This window comes from Hordeum vulgare, chromosome 7H (genome assembly GCF_904849725.1).
Source record: "Hordeum vulgare subsp. vulgare chromosome 7H, MorexV3_pseudomolecules_assembly, whole genome shotgun sequence".
NCBI classification, from domain to species: domain Eukaryota; kingdom Viridiplantae; phylum Streptophyta; class Magnoliopsida; order Poales; family Poaceae; genus Hordeum; species Hordeum vulgare.
Window position 1 is genome coordinate 27,473,612 of NC_058524.1, and position 12,008 is coordinate 27,485,619.

Genomic DNA, 12,008 nt, shown 5'->3' on the forward strand with positions numbered 1-12,008 from the left:
GAGCAGAAGATCAAGCCTAAACAAACAACAGAAACAACTGCTTGGAAGAAAAGAAAAACCAAAGCGTACGTATAAACACGTGCGGAGCATACTTAGCTAAGAAATAAAATTAGTTATAAGCATCACCGTGGGCTGGTCAACTATCTCATGCATGGTGCAACGTTGGTTGGCTAGCTAGCTCTAGCCATCCACATCCATCGGCGCCGTTGCTCTCCCAACGACGGGAACGGATATTCCATGGATAATCCCCCAACTTTTCCGACACTGCATCGATCTCGCCATCGTCATCGCCACCATCCCTTCACTTCTTCTTCACCGATCCTTCCTTTCGCTTTTCCCTTTCCTCCGTCTGTCTCCTCTAATTCCACTACGCATCCACTACCTAGGTAGGTACTCAACTACCCATGGCCGGCGTCGATCGGCTACTCCCTCCTTGGCCACCGCCTTTTGTTGCCTCAAGAAAAGGCTATGCATGGCTTTGACGGAAAGGAGTGACGAAGATGGAAGGAATACCAGCTACGTCTCGCTTTTTTATCTTCTCTCGTCAGTCGTTAATTTGCTCCGGCCAGTTGTTAAAGTGTAGTGAGTGGTGCGTAACTGCTAATGGCCGTTGGTGTCTCGTGCTAGGATCATAGGCTACGCATGCATGCGTGACGCCCCAGCGGCGATCGATCTGAGATACTCGGTGGGTAAATACTACTTGCTGGACGTACGTGCCGCTGTCTGCTCAGTGGGTAAATCAACGCAGGAGAGATCGGGGTGGTTTTTGGAGGACTAAATCCTCTATGTGGTGGCTGCAGTGGTGGTTCACGACCACATTCAACGGTAGCTTCCTCGATACAGGGGTCACTCTCTGGCCGTGCTCCCAACCTGAACCGTAACAGGGAAAAAGGACAGGCCCTGCTCTATGCCGATTACTTTACGAACACACCGCTCTTCAAGCCGGATAAATTTTGTCGCTGTTTTCGTATGACAAAGCATGTGTTTAATCGTATCCGAGAGGGAGTGGTTGCTCATGACCCATACTTCAAGTGCAAGACGGATGCCCTTGGCAAGCTAGGATTCTCCTCTTACCAGAAATGGACCGCGGCCATCCGCATGCTTGCATATGGAATTCCAGGCGATCTGGTGAATGAGTATGTGCGTATGAGCGAGACAACATGTCTGATGTCAATGTACAAATTCTGCCAGGCTGTGATCGAGGTGTTTGGCCCTGAGTACTTGAGGCAGCCAACTGCCGCTGATACAGAGAGATTGCTGGCGACCAACGCAGCTAGAGGCTTTCCAGGCATGCTTGGCAGCATAGATTGTATGCACTGGGAGTGGAGGAACTGTCTATTTGTTTGGCAGGCCAGTACAATGGGCATATCAAAGCGTGCACTGTCATATAGAAGCGGTGGCTTTGCAGGATCTTTGGATAAGGCATTCTTTCTTCGGCATGGCAGGTTCTCACAATGATATCAACATGCGGCAGCGTTCTCCGGTCTTCGCAAGGCTTGCAGAAGGCCACTCCCCGCCTGTCAACTTTGAGATCAACGGTCACCAATACAACAAGGGATACTATCTAGCTGATGGTATATATCCTCAGTGGTCAATTTTTGTGAACACAATCTCGAACCCCCAAGATGAGAAGAGAAAGAAATTTGCCCAAATGGAAGAGAGTGCTAGAAAGGATGTGGAACGTGCTTTTGGTGTGCTTCAATCCCAATGGGGTATCGTTCGAAACCCTGCACTGTCATGGGATGAAAGGAAGCTTTGGGAGGTGATGACTGCTTGTGTGATCATGCACAACATGATCGTCGAGGACGAGCGTGATTACAGTATCTTCGACCAAGGATTTGATTATCAAGGTGAAAATGTTGAGCCCCTGCACCAAGAACCGGCCACGTTTCAACAATTTGTCCAGTTCCATCTTGAGCTGCGTGATTGGCACACTCATTTGGATCTTTAAAATGACTTGGTTGAGCACATGTGGGATCATATTGGCAACCAAAAGATGTATTGGTTCATTTTATGTTCATTCAAGACAATTTCGATTTGGATGTAAAACTATTTTATTTAAAGACAATTTCGATTGGCTTGGTGTGCAAACTTGTTTTGATACGAAAATATGGGCATTTTAGGCCCTGACGGACAGGATGGGGCAAAAGGATGCGGCCGCGCGTTGGGCGCACGGCCACCGCATCCCAGGACAGGCCCGGACACGACCTCATCGCCCTACCCAAACGGACAGAATCTGAGCAAAACAGACGTCCGCTTGGGGTTGGGTGGTGGAGTTGGCCTTACCTCACCCCCTCCATTTTGTGTTATGTCTTTTGTAAAAAGAAAACAATATTGTTTTGAAATTGTATCTAGAGCGAGGATTTGGTGTCCATGGTGCTAGGGACGGATTCAAGGGGAGCGAGACCACACCCCCCCCCCCCCCCCATACTTTTTTTTGCCAGTAGACACTTCCTTCGCCCCACTGTCTCTGGTTCGTGAAGCCTCAAGTTAACCCATGTACCAGTTAAAAAAAAAGTTAACCCATGTACGCGATGCAATTTACCAGCATAAAAGCCATAACAAACAACCACGGGTGACAGGTCGATCATCTACAATTAGGAGGCTACCAGCACGCAGGAGCACTCCTTCGCAAACCTACGAAAAGTCTCGGGCGCCACTATTTGGCGCGTTCTCAGCCGTCGCCACGTATCGTGTTTTGTGTGTTTCCTTCATATTTTTTTCCCGCATGCATTTTTGGCTTTTTAGATTATTATTTTTGACTTTTTGGGTTTTTAGCGGTCTTTCTTACCTTTTGGAATAAAAAAATCCATTTTTTCAGAAAAACGTGCTTCTTTTTTCCTTCCTTGATATGCACTGTTTACTTCCGTGAGAGGCGCGGATGTGCTTCGACGAGAGCCATGGTCGTGCCTCTCAACAACGAAAAAAACCATGTTTTCTTCTTTTTTTTCCTTACTTGAGAGGCATGGATTTGCTTCCACGAGAGGTACGGCCGTGCCTCTGAGAAATGGAAAAAAATGTTTTCTTTTTTTCTACATCGAGAGGCACTGTTTTGCTTCCGCGAGAGACATGATTTTTTCATCTGGTTTTGTCATGAAAAAAATCATCAAAACCTATCAACATGGGATCTAGTTTTAAAGATCTCGACGCATAAATCCAACGATGAAAACGGTTTGAGATTTAGACGCACGATTTAAGAGATAAAACGTTTTGAATAAAGGGATCTAAGGAAAAAAGCCTCCAAGGTTACGACATGTGGCACACTTGCAGTACACCACTTATCGCAAGCTGGAAAGGTGGGAGTGACCTTCGAAAGGTGTACACATCAATTAGAAATTTCTGTTGAAGTGTATATGTGAATTGCCTAGCCCTTTCCATCAGTTTGAAAATTTGATTACATTGGCTAGTGCAGGAAGCTTAACATGGTATCAGGGTCCAAGGTCTTGAGTTTAAGTCCTGGTTTTCGCGATTTATCTAAAAAATTGCTTCTGCCCCCCTTTGTCCACCTATAGGCCTCTTGAGCCATACTTCTAAGTCTGTCCATATTCTATCCCTTCCTTTCCCAGCCGCCTGGTGCGAAATCTTTGTCCAGATTTGTCACATCACCATCAAGAAAATCAGGAAGGGACGACCACGAGGGAGCGTCTATCCATGGGCACAGAACGAGTATACAATGTATTTTGAACAATACATTCAAGCCATCATTAGGTTAGCCTGTGATTTCAGAACCATATCGAAGTACAGTATATACTTGTAAAAACTACAATCATTGAGAAGAAACTAACAGGCAAGTTTAGGTTTGAAGAAATTGTTGATATTGTGCTCAAGAAGTTGACTTCAAATTAGTAGATATGTATTTTTATCATAATTATAAATGGTGCAATGTTTCGGTGTTACACCCACAGGGGCGCCCCACTAAACCTATCGTGTACATTTTAGCGTCATTTAGCATGGTATGGATCCTCATACATATATTTAGTATTTAGATCTCATGATATTCACTATGGCGTATGCTTATGTATCCTATGATTTTCATCCTTCCATATCTCCCTCCCTCCCCCCCCCCCCCCCCCCCCCTCCCCCAAATTCTCAAATTTCTGGCTCTGTCCCTACGTGGAGTGCCATGAGTCCCCAAGCATTGTTGTGCCTTTGTGCGGACAACATTGATAGTTAGAGCAAACCACTCTCTAATGTTGTACTCCCTCCGTTCCTAAATATAAGATCTTTTAGAGATTGCATTATGAACTACATACGGATGTACATAGACATATTTTAGAGTATAGATTCACTCATTTTGCTCCGTATGTAGTCTTCTAATGGAATCTCTAAAAGGTCTTATATTTTGAAACGGAGGAAGTACTTCGGGAGGTGGGTCAACTAAAACTAGAGTTTGGAGCTTCCTGTGTGATTAATGGTTGCATACATGTTATTTATCCACCCTATCGTAGATAGGTCAACTCACATAGTTTAGAAATCCCATGGAACACAGATTGTCCAATCATCAACATGCATCATTGTGTGATTTGGGAGGCGGGGGTGTTGCACACGAATGGAGAACACATGCGCTATAGGATTATTTGTCCCACACAATTCATCTGGAAAGAAGCATGTGAGATAGGTGGCAATCGCACATGGTTCTCTAGAGCAAACCATGTGCCAATGGGCACGTATCATACACAGACATGGACAGAAGAACGTGTGCGATTGCTGGTACCATGAATCACAATTTGTAGCAAACACTCCGCCATCAGACATGTTTGACTGTGGGTTTACGAGTGTGATTGTGCACACCATCGGACAAGGATGGTTTGAATGTGAGGTGCGGGATTAGGAGTCATCACGCATGATTGGGTTCAAGCTCACGTGTGGTTTGAGGTTTCCATCACACACAATTCTCCAAGGTTATAGGGGCCTATCTGTAAGATCCAAAGTATGTCTAGATGAAGGTGATTAGACTACTTGATCAATTTAAAACTTAGCCCTATTCCAATTTTAATTGTGGGTCATTTTTAGCAATTATGACTAGTCAAGTTCATCCTACACATGTATATCTAAGAGTGTAGCAGCGGAAAGTAAAGACATGCAAATGTAATGTAGAGGGTAGAGAAGTAGACCAAACGGAAAGGTTGACACGGAAATTTTTGGCGTGGTTCCGATAGATGGAGCTATCGTACGTCCACGTTAGTGGAGACTTTAACACACGGAGGATAACGGCTGCGAGAGTCCACGGAGGGCTCCACCCACGAGGGGTCCATGAAGAAGAAGTCTTGTCTATTCCACCATGGCTTGCATCCACACAGGACTAGCCTCACTCGGGTAGATCTTCACGAAGTACACGATCTCCGTGCCCGTACAAACTTCTTAGTTCAACTCGACAACACGAAGTAGGAGGCTCCCAAGAGACACCTAACCAATCTAGGAGGCACCACCCTCCAAAAGGTAATAGATGTGGTAGAATGATGAACTCCTTGCTCTTGTGTTTCAAAAAGATAGTCTACTCAACACTCAATCACTCTCTCACGGATTTGACATGGTTAGGAGAGATTGATTTGGTGGAAAGCGACTTGGGAGGCTAGAGATCAAGTTTCAGATAGAATGATTGGAACCTCTTGATCTCAACACATGAGTAGGTGGCTCTCTCTCAAAAAAAATGGCAAGTGTGTGTGTGTGTGTGTGTGTTCTGAGTGCTTTCTTTGTGAATGAGAGGTGGTGGAGGGGTATGTATAGGCATCTTCCAAAATCTAACCGTTACAACATTATTACCCAACTCGGTGACACCGAAATGAATATCCATGGTACCGAGTTGCACTAAATGTGGCAACTTTTGAATTCTCGGTGAGACAGATATATAAATCTCGGTTGTACCGATTTGATGACCTAGGGCAGTTTCTAATTCTTGGTGGTACCGATTTGAATCTCAGAAATTCCGACTCTTGATATAGAGATACCAGAAAGTTGGTCACTGTCTTTCGGTGTCACCGATATGAAAGTTGGTGGTGCCGAGAGATTAGGGTTTGGCAAAGGATCTGTCACTCGAAAAATTGGTAGGGCCGAAATAGAATTTTTGGTGGCACCGATTTTGATGTGAAGGCTTTGGATAGAGATATTTGTGGGAGAATGGATGAATATTTTTGGTGGCTATCTCTAAGCACTTGAGCAACCAATTCATCATAAATACCTCACCCCCTTTTAATAGTATTAGCTTTCCTATGGACTCAAGTGATTTCTCACAAATATAAAATGCAGAGCCCTCTTGCTTGAAGCTTGTCCAATGCTATTCCTTTCCTTGCATCAAGGGGATTCTCCTCACAATCCTTTAGACAATGCATCTTTGAAATTTTCTGAAATATACTTAGATAGAATCATTAGTTCAATGATACATATGTTGTTATTAATTACCAAAACCACTTTAGGGAGCAATTGTGCTTTCAATCTCCCCCTTTTTGGTAACTAATGACAACATATAGATCAAAGCTTCGGCAAAACATAGCATAGTCGCTTTGAGAAGTATGTGAAAAGAAAGAGCTCCCCCTAAATTTGTGCATTATTTTGAATTTGTGTTTGAATGCAAATGCACAATCAATTAGGATCATGGGTCACTCTTCATGTCACATACATCTTGGGGGTGCGCATAAATGATATGGATGAATCGTAATGCACATAACACCAAACAAATAAGTGAATGATCATCATGTAGATAGCTCAAAGGTATAACATATTGGCATCAACAATCAAAGTGTATGATCAAAACACGAAAGTTTAAGTCATCCAAAAGACCAAAAGTTTTGAAAAACCAAACATGAGCAAATAAAAAAGCAAAGCTCTCTCTCTCTCTCTCTTCTCTCTCTCTCTTCTCTCTCTCTCTCTATCTATCTATCTATCTATCTATTTATCTCTCTCTCTATCTATCTCTATATCTCTCTCTCTCCCTCTCTCTCTCTCTCTCAGCCCTAATTGATCTATACACTTCTCCCCCTTTGACAACAAGTTACCAAAAAGTTTAAAGGTCTAGAACTAAGCGTCGCTCTGGGCTCAATCTCCTCCGGTAGCAGTCGATGTAGTAGACAGGAGAGCGTCGCCGAAGGCTTCTGTGGATGTCCCTGGAGGTGGAGGCATAGACACTGGAGGTGCAGGAGCTGGAGCTGGAGCTAAAGGCACTGATGCTTGAGCTAATGAAGTTGGTCTTGCTTCTGTCAGTCGCACAGCTGCACACCTATACTGGGTCCTGAACTAAGTAGGCGTAGGAAGAGGCGACTCTTCATCATCACTGCTGGAATGGGATATATGCACTGCATCTACCTTATGCTGGAGCTGCTCAAGAGTTGTAGCCAACTCTATCACTTTGACATCCAGGTCATGGAATTTAGTCTCCACGATCCTCTCAAGGATTTTCTGGTTCATCGAGATCTCTGAAACACTCTTCTCCATCCCTTGGATGGCGCTGACAAGAAACGACATCTGCTCTCTCTAGTTCGTAGTTGTGGAGCTGGAACATCTCTCGCTACCTCTGCCTCTGTTCCCTCTGCCTGCTGACGCGTTGTAGCTGAGCTGGGATGGTTGGGGTCCATCACAACTTCATTGTCCTCGAACTCTGGCTGTAGCGGCAGGTGTGGACGATCAAGTTGATATGCATGCTTGCCAATCTTGGCATTGATGAGCATCTGAATGTATGATGCATACCCACAAGATCTCTTCTGACCTGAGTAGTCCTCCTGACAGTCTCTACTATGATATCCATCACTCTAATCCTGGTGTGGTTGTCTAAATGGTGCAGCATGTTGATGGAATACCCTCTGATCATCTTGTCATCTCCTTATTTAGGCATTAGGGTATATCTCATTATGGTGTTCGTAGTTGGTTTCCGTGCTTGCATGAAATAGACATAGCCAAATTTTTGTGCATGCTGATACTCATGGGGCACAGAATTGTACATGTCTGCCATTGTGTTATGATTCATCCTGGACTCTGAGTACACATCCAAGTCTCCCTCTTGGGATTCAGGGGCACTAATGATAGTGTCCCACTCATCTACGATAGACTCATACGGGTGACCTTCCGTCATCCACACTATCCTTCCATCTGGATAGAAATGGGCAGTTGAATAGAATTGCATAATCATCTCATTATTCCAATCTGTCATCTCTCTACCAACAAAATCTTCAATGTCAATGAGCCTGAAGTTCTCTATCACATGAGGGAAGTAGTCCTCATGTTCCTTAATGTAATCCCAGTCAACATATCTCATGTCACCGACTGCAGGATTCTTGACCAACAGCACTATCTCATAAAAGTCTTGTTGCTCCTTAGTGTGGAAACGAGGATCAACAACAATTCTTATCCTAACAGCATATGGATCAACAGACCTCCACTTTCTCAGACCTTGATCTCTCCTCTTCTTCATGTCTTTAGCAACAGGATGAGAAGCATTGTGCAATGGCAAGTTTGATCCCAATTTTCTCACCACAAATGCATCTTCTTCCTCCTCTGCAGCAGTCCCTCTGGACGCAGAGCTCTTGCTCTTCTCTACTACAGGTATGTCCCTAGTAGTCTTCTTGGGAGCTACTGGCTTCTTGGGCTTGGGTGCTGAAGGTTGAGGTGCAGACCTGCTGGGCATAGCATCTGCCATGATCTTCTTCTTCTTAGGTGGAGGTGCATTAGCAGCAACCTATTCTGCCTCTTCCTCGGCAACTTCTACTGGATCTTCATACATGGATGTCTGACTTCCAATAACGTGCACCACTCTCTTCTTGGATCTTTTCTTACCTGGCTTCTTAGCCTGCCTGGAAGATGGGTTCTCTAGTGTAAGCTTCATCCTTCTCTGAGCAACCTCTGGAACTCTCATCGAATCTGGTCTCGCATACTCTTTTCTCAGAGTCTTTTTGACAGTGAATCTCTCCTTTTGCTTCTAGGGGATGTTATCCTCTGGGATAAAATCGGCATCCTCCTCATCATAATTAAGCTTCTTGCTAGACCTGGTAGTTGTCTTTGGCAAATCATGGGAAGTAGGAGTACCTGGGTCATAAGCTGTCCTTTCAGGACTAGTGCCTGAATCCATGTCAGCAGTGGGCTCTCTGAAGTCATTCTGATTGTCCTGTGAACGAAACATGCTGACAAACAACCAAGCAAACAAGCTGACCCTATGAAAATAATTAGAAGCGTTGGAGTGGGTGAGCATCACAAAAATTCAAAAGTTTTTGCAAGTTTGAACTATGGAAATATTAAGTTTAACTTAATGCAAAAAAAGGGATATCGGTTCCATAGGTGGAAATTTTTTGGAGCCACCGAGACTGACAATCTCATCAATAGAAACTTGGCACACTTTTTGGTTCCACCGAAAAGTATGACTCGGTTTCACCGAGACTGTTCTCAGTAACCCGTAACAAAAATCAGTAGGACTGATTTTCTCACTCGGTGACACCGAGATTCAGTTTTGCGGACTGTTAACCCTCAAGTTTCCTTCGTTCTCTAATCTATTTGAAGTTTCTTCTAGATAGAAAGATTTCAATCGTAGACTGAAGATGGCAGATCCTAATTGCGCAAGATTCAGACATGGGAGCGCAAGAAGGGTCCGAAACCTTACCCTAATGTGGTGAAGGTTCCGGTATGGCGATGACGACGGCGATGATTCCCGTCGATGGTGAGGATTCCTGCAGTGAGGGCGTGCTCGAGACAAAGTAGATGTCGTGGGGACTAGGGCTCGGCAGCGAGGAGGTTTGGGGAGGCGAGGTTCGAAGAGATGTTTCAAACGTCGAGTCCGCGAGGAATATATACCCCCTGGCTCTCGGTGACACCGAGTTGGAATTTTTGTGCCACCGAGTTCCATAATTGTGAGGTGACAGTGAAACTCGGTGAAGCCGGAAAATTCATATCGATGGTACCGATATTGGAAAACCAGATTAACCCTAGGCTTCAATGGGACCAAGTTTTTGAGGTTGGTCACACCGAGATGCACTTTGGGAGGTTTTGGAAGTCATCCCTTTTCGAGACGGATCTCCGAGTGCTCCTCACACAGAGTGTCCTTAAAGTGCTTGCTCAAATTTGTGATGTAGCATGAATAGAATTTGACACGAGAAAGCATAGATAGCTAGAGGAAGGTACTTAGGCATTCTTGTATATCCAATTGGCCAAATAAAACTGAAAGCAAAATAACAACAATTGGATATCCTCGAATGAGCAAGAATATGCATACCAACATGCTCACACAATAAGATGTCAAATAAAACATGGCGAAACATGCACAGACACTCTAGTATCTACCAAGCACTTTGGGAGATGACAAAGTCATCTATATATATGAGTATATTGACATAGGAGCCAAGTAAGGATACTTGATCATAGGTCATACTCATCGTTTAAGCACAAGTGGGTTGCCACTTTTACATAAAGCTTTCAATGTGTTCACTTAAGAGATGCTTTTACTCAAGTCTTAGAGTAAAGCTCCCCCTTGATGTGACATACCCCCTAAGAGGGATAAACTAACCTTGGGTTTTGTCTTAGAAGACTTCATGTAGGTGTAGTAGTGGTGGGTGCTCATTGTTGATGAAGATCATCTTGAGTTGGGAGCAATCCTTGTTGTTTGCTACTCTTCTCACCTACATGGGTTAGTCCCAAAGCACAAGGAACATATGCAAGGATATCTATGGACATGGAGTGAAGTGCATGTGAGATGATGTCCATAGCTACATTGATTACCTTGTCCCCTGCTTACCTTTGAGGGAATGTGTGACTCCTTGAATTAATGCATAAAGTTGGAGTTTATTGCATTTAGTTCTTGCCAAAATGATAAGAGTGAATTTCATTGGCGGAGTCACCCCTCAAGAACTTGTCTAGTTCTTCTTCTTGGGGACCCACATTAACTTGATGGGGATCCTTGGAGTTTTGGTTGCACTAGATGAAGTAGAGATAGTAGTGTCCTTGGGAATCCACTTGACCTTGGCTTTGGGTTCTCCCTCAAATGAGTCGATCTCCTCTTGAAGCTTGCACTTGCCCTTGTGGTCTTGTGGTAGAAGGCCATCTTGAGAGCTTGTTCCCTTGGGGAGAGTAGGACCATACTTATCCCTTTGGGTAACAAACTTTGGGATGGGGTATTGACCTTCTTCCCATTCAACTCCGTTGGCATTGAAGTAGCCAACACCTTGCGTCTTCCGATGTCCTCCTTGCTTCCGTACAGTTTCCTTGAATTGCTTACTTCTGAAAAGACTCTTGAAGACTCCTCTCTCTGTAATTCCTTTCAATAAATTGTTTTCTTACTCAAGTGTAACTTGGCTAAGAGAATCATTAGTGGAATCAAGAGAGATACTAGCAACAATATCATTTGATTTAACTTTAGAATTGTTGTTACTAGATGAACAAACTTTCTTACCTTTGTTACTGGTGTTCTTAGATTTAACTTGTGGAACAAAAGTAGACAAGAGTAATCGTTTTGCTAGATAAGAAGAACTCTTCTTTCAAAGATCATCATTGATTACTTTTAGAAACTCACGCTCTTGCTCTAAATTTAGCTTCTCGAAACGTAGCTTCTCATGAGTTCTTGCAAGTTCTCTATGATCTTCTAGAGTAGTTTCATGAGCTAACTTAAGAGTGTTTAATTCTTTAGTTAGTCATTCAATCTCTTTCCTATCATCATCATTCGACTTCTCTTGACTATCATGGTTACTATCAAGTTCATTTTTATCATTATCACTAGTTTTATCAGAGAACAAGTCATATTCTCCTAACAAATCATCTTCATCACTATCAAAGTCAAGGTACTCACGGTGCGATACCTTGGGGCCTTTTTCCATGAACCAGTTTCCAATCCCTTCATTTGGTGAATCAAATATGTCGTAGGAGTTGGAGGAAACTAGTGCAAGACCGGCAACACCTTCATCTTGACTATAGTCAGAGTTGGAGTGGTAGCTTCTCTCAGATTGGTTGACAGGCTTGGAGTTGGATACCCATTCACCAACATGAGCTTGATGTCTTCTTCTTGAGTGGTTCTTGGTGTACTTGTCCTTCTTCTCCGATTC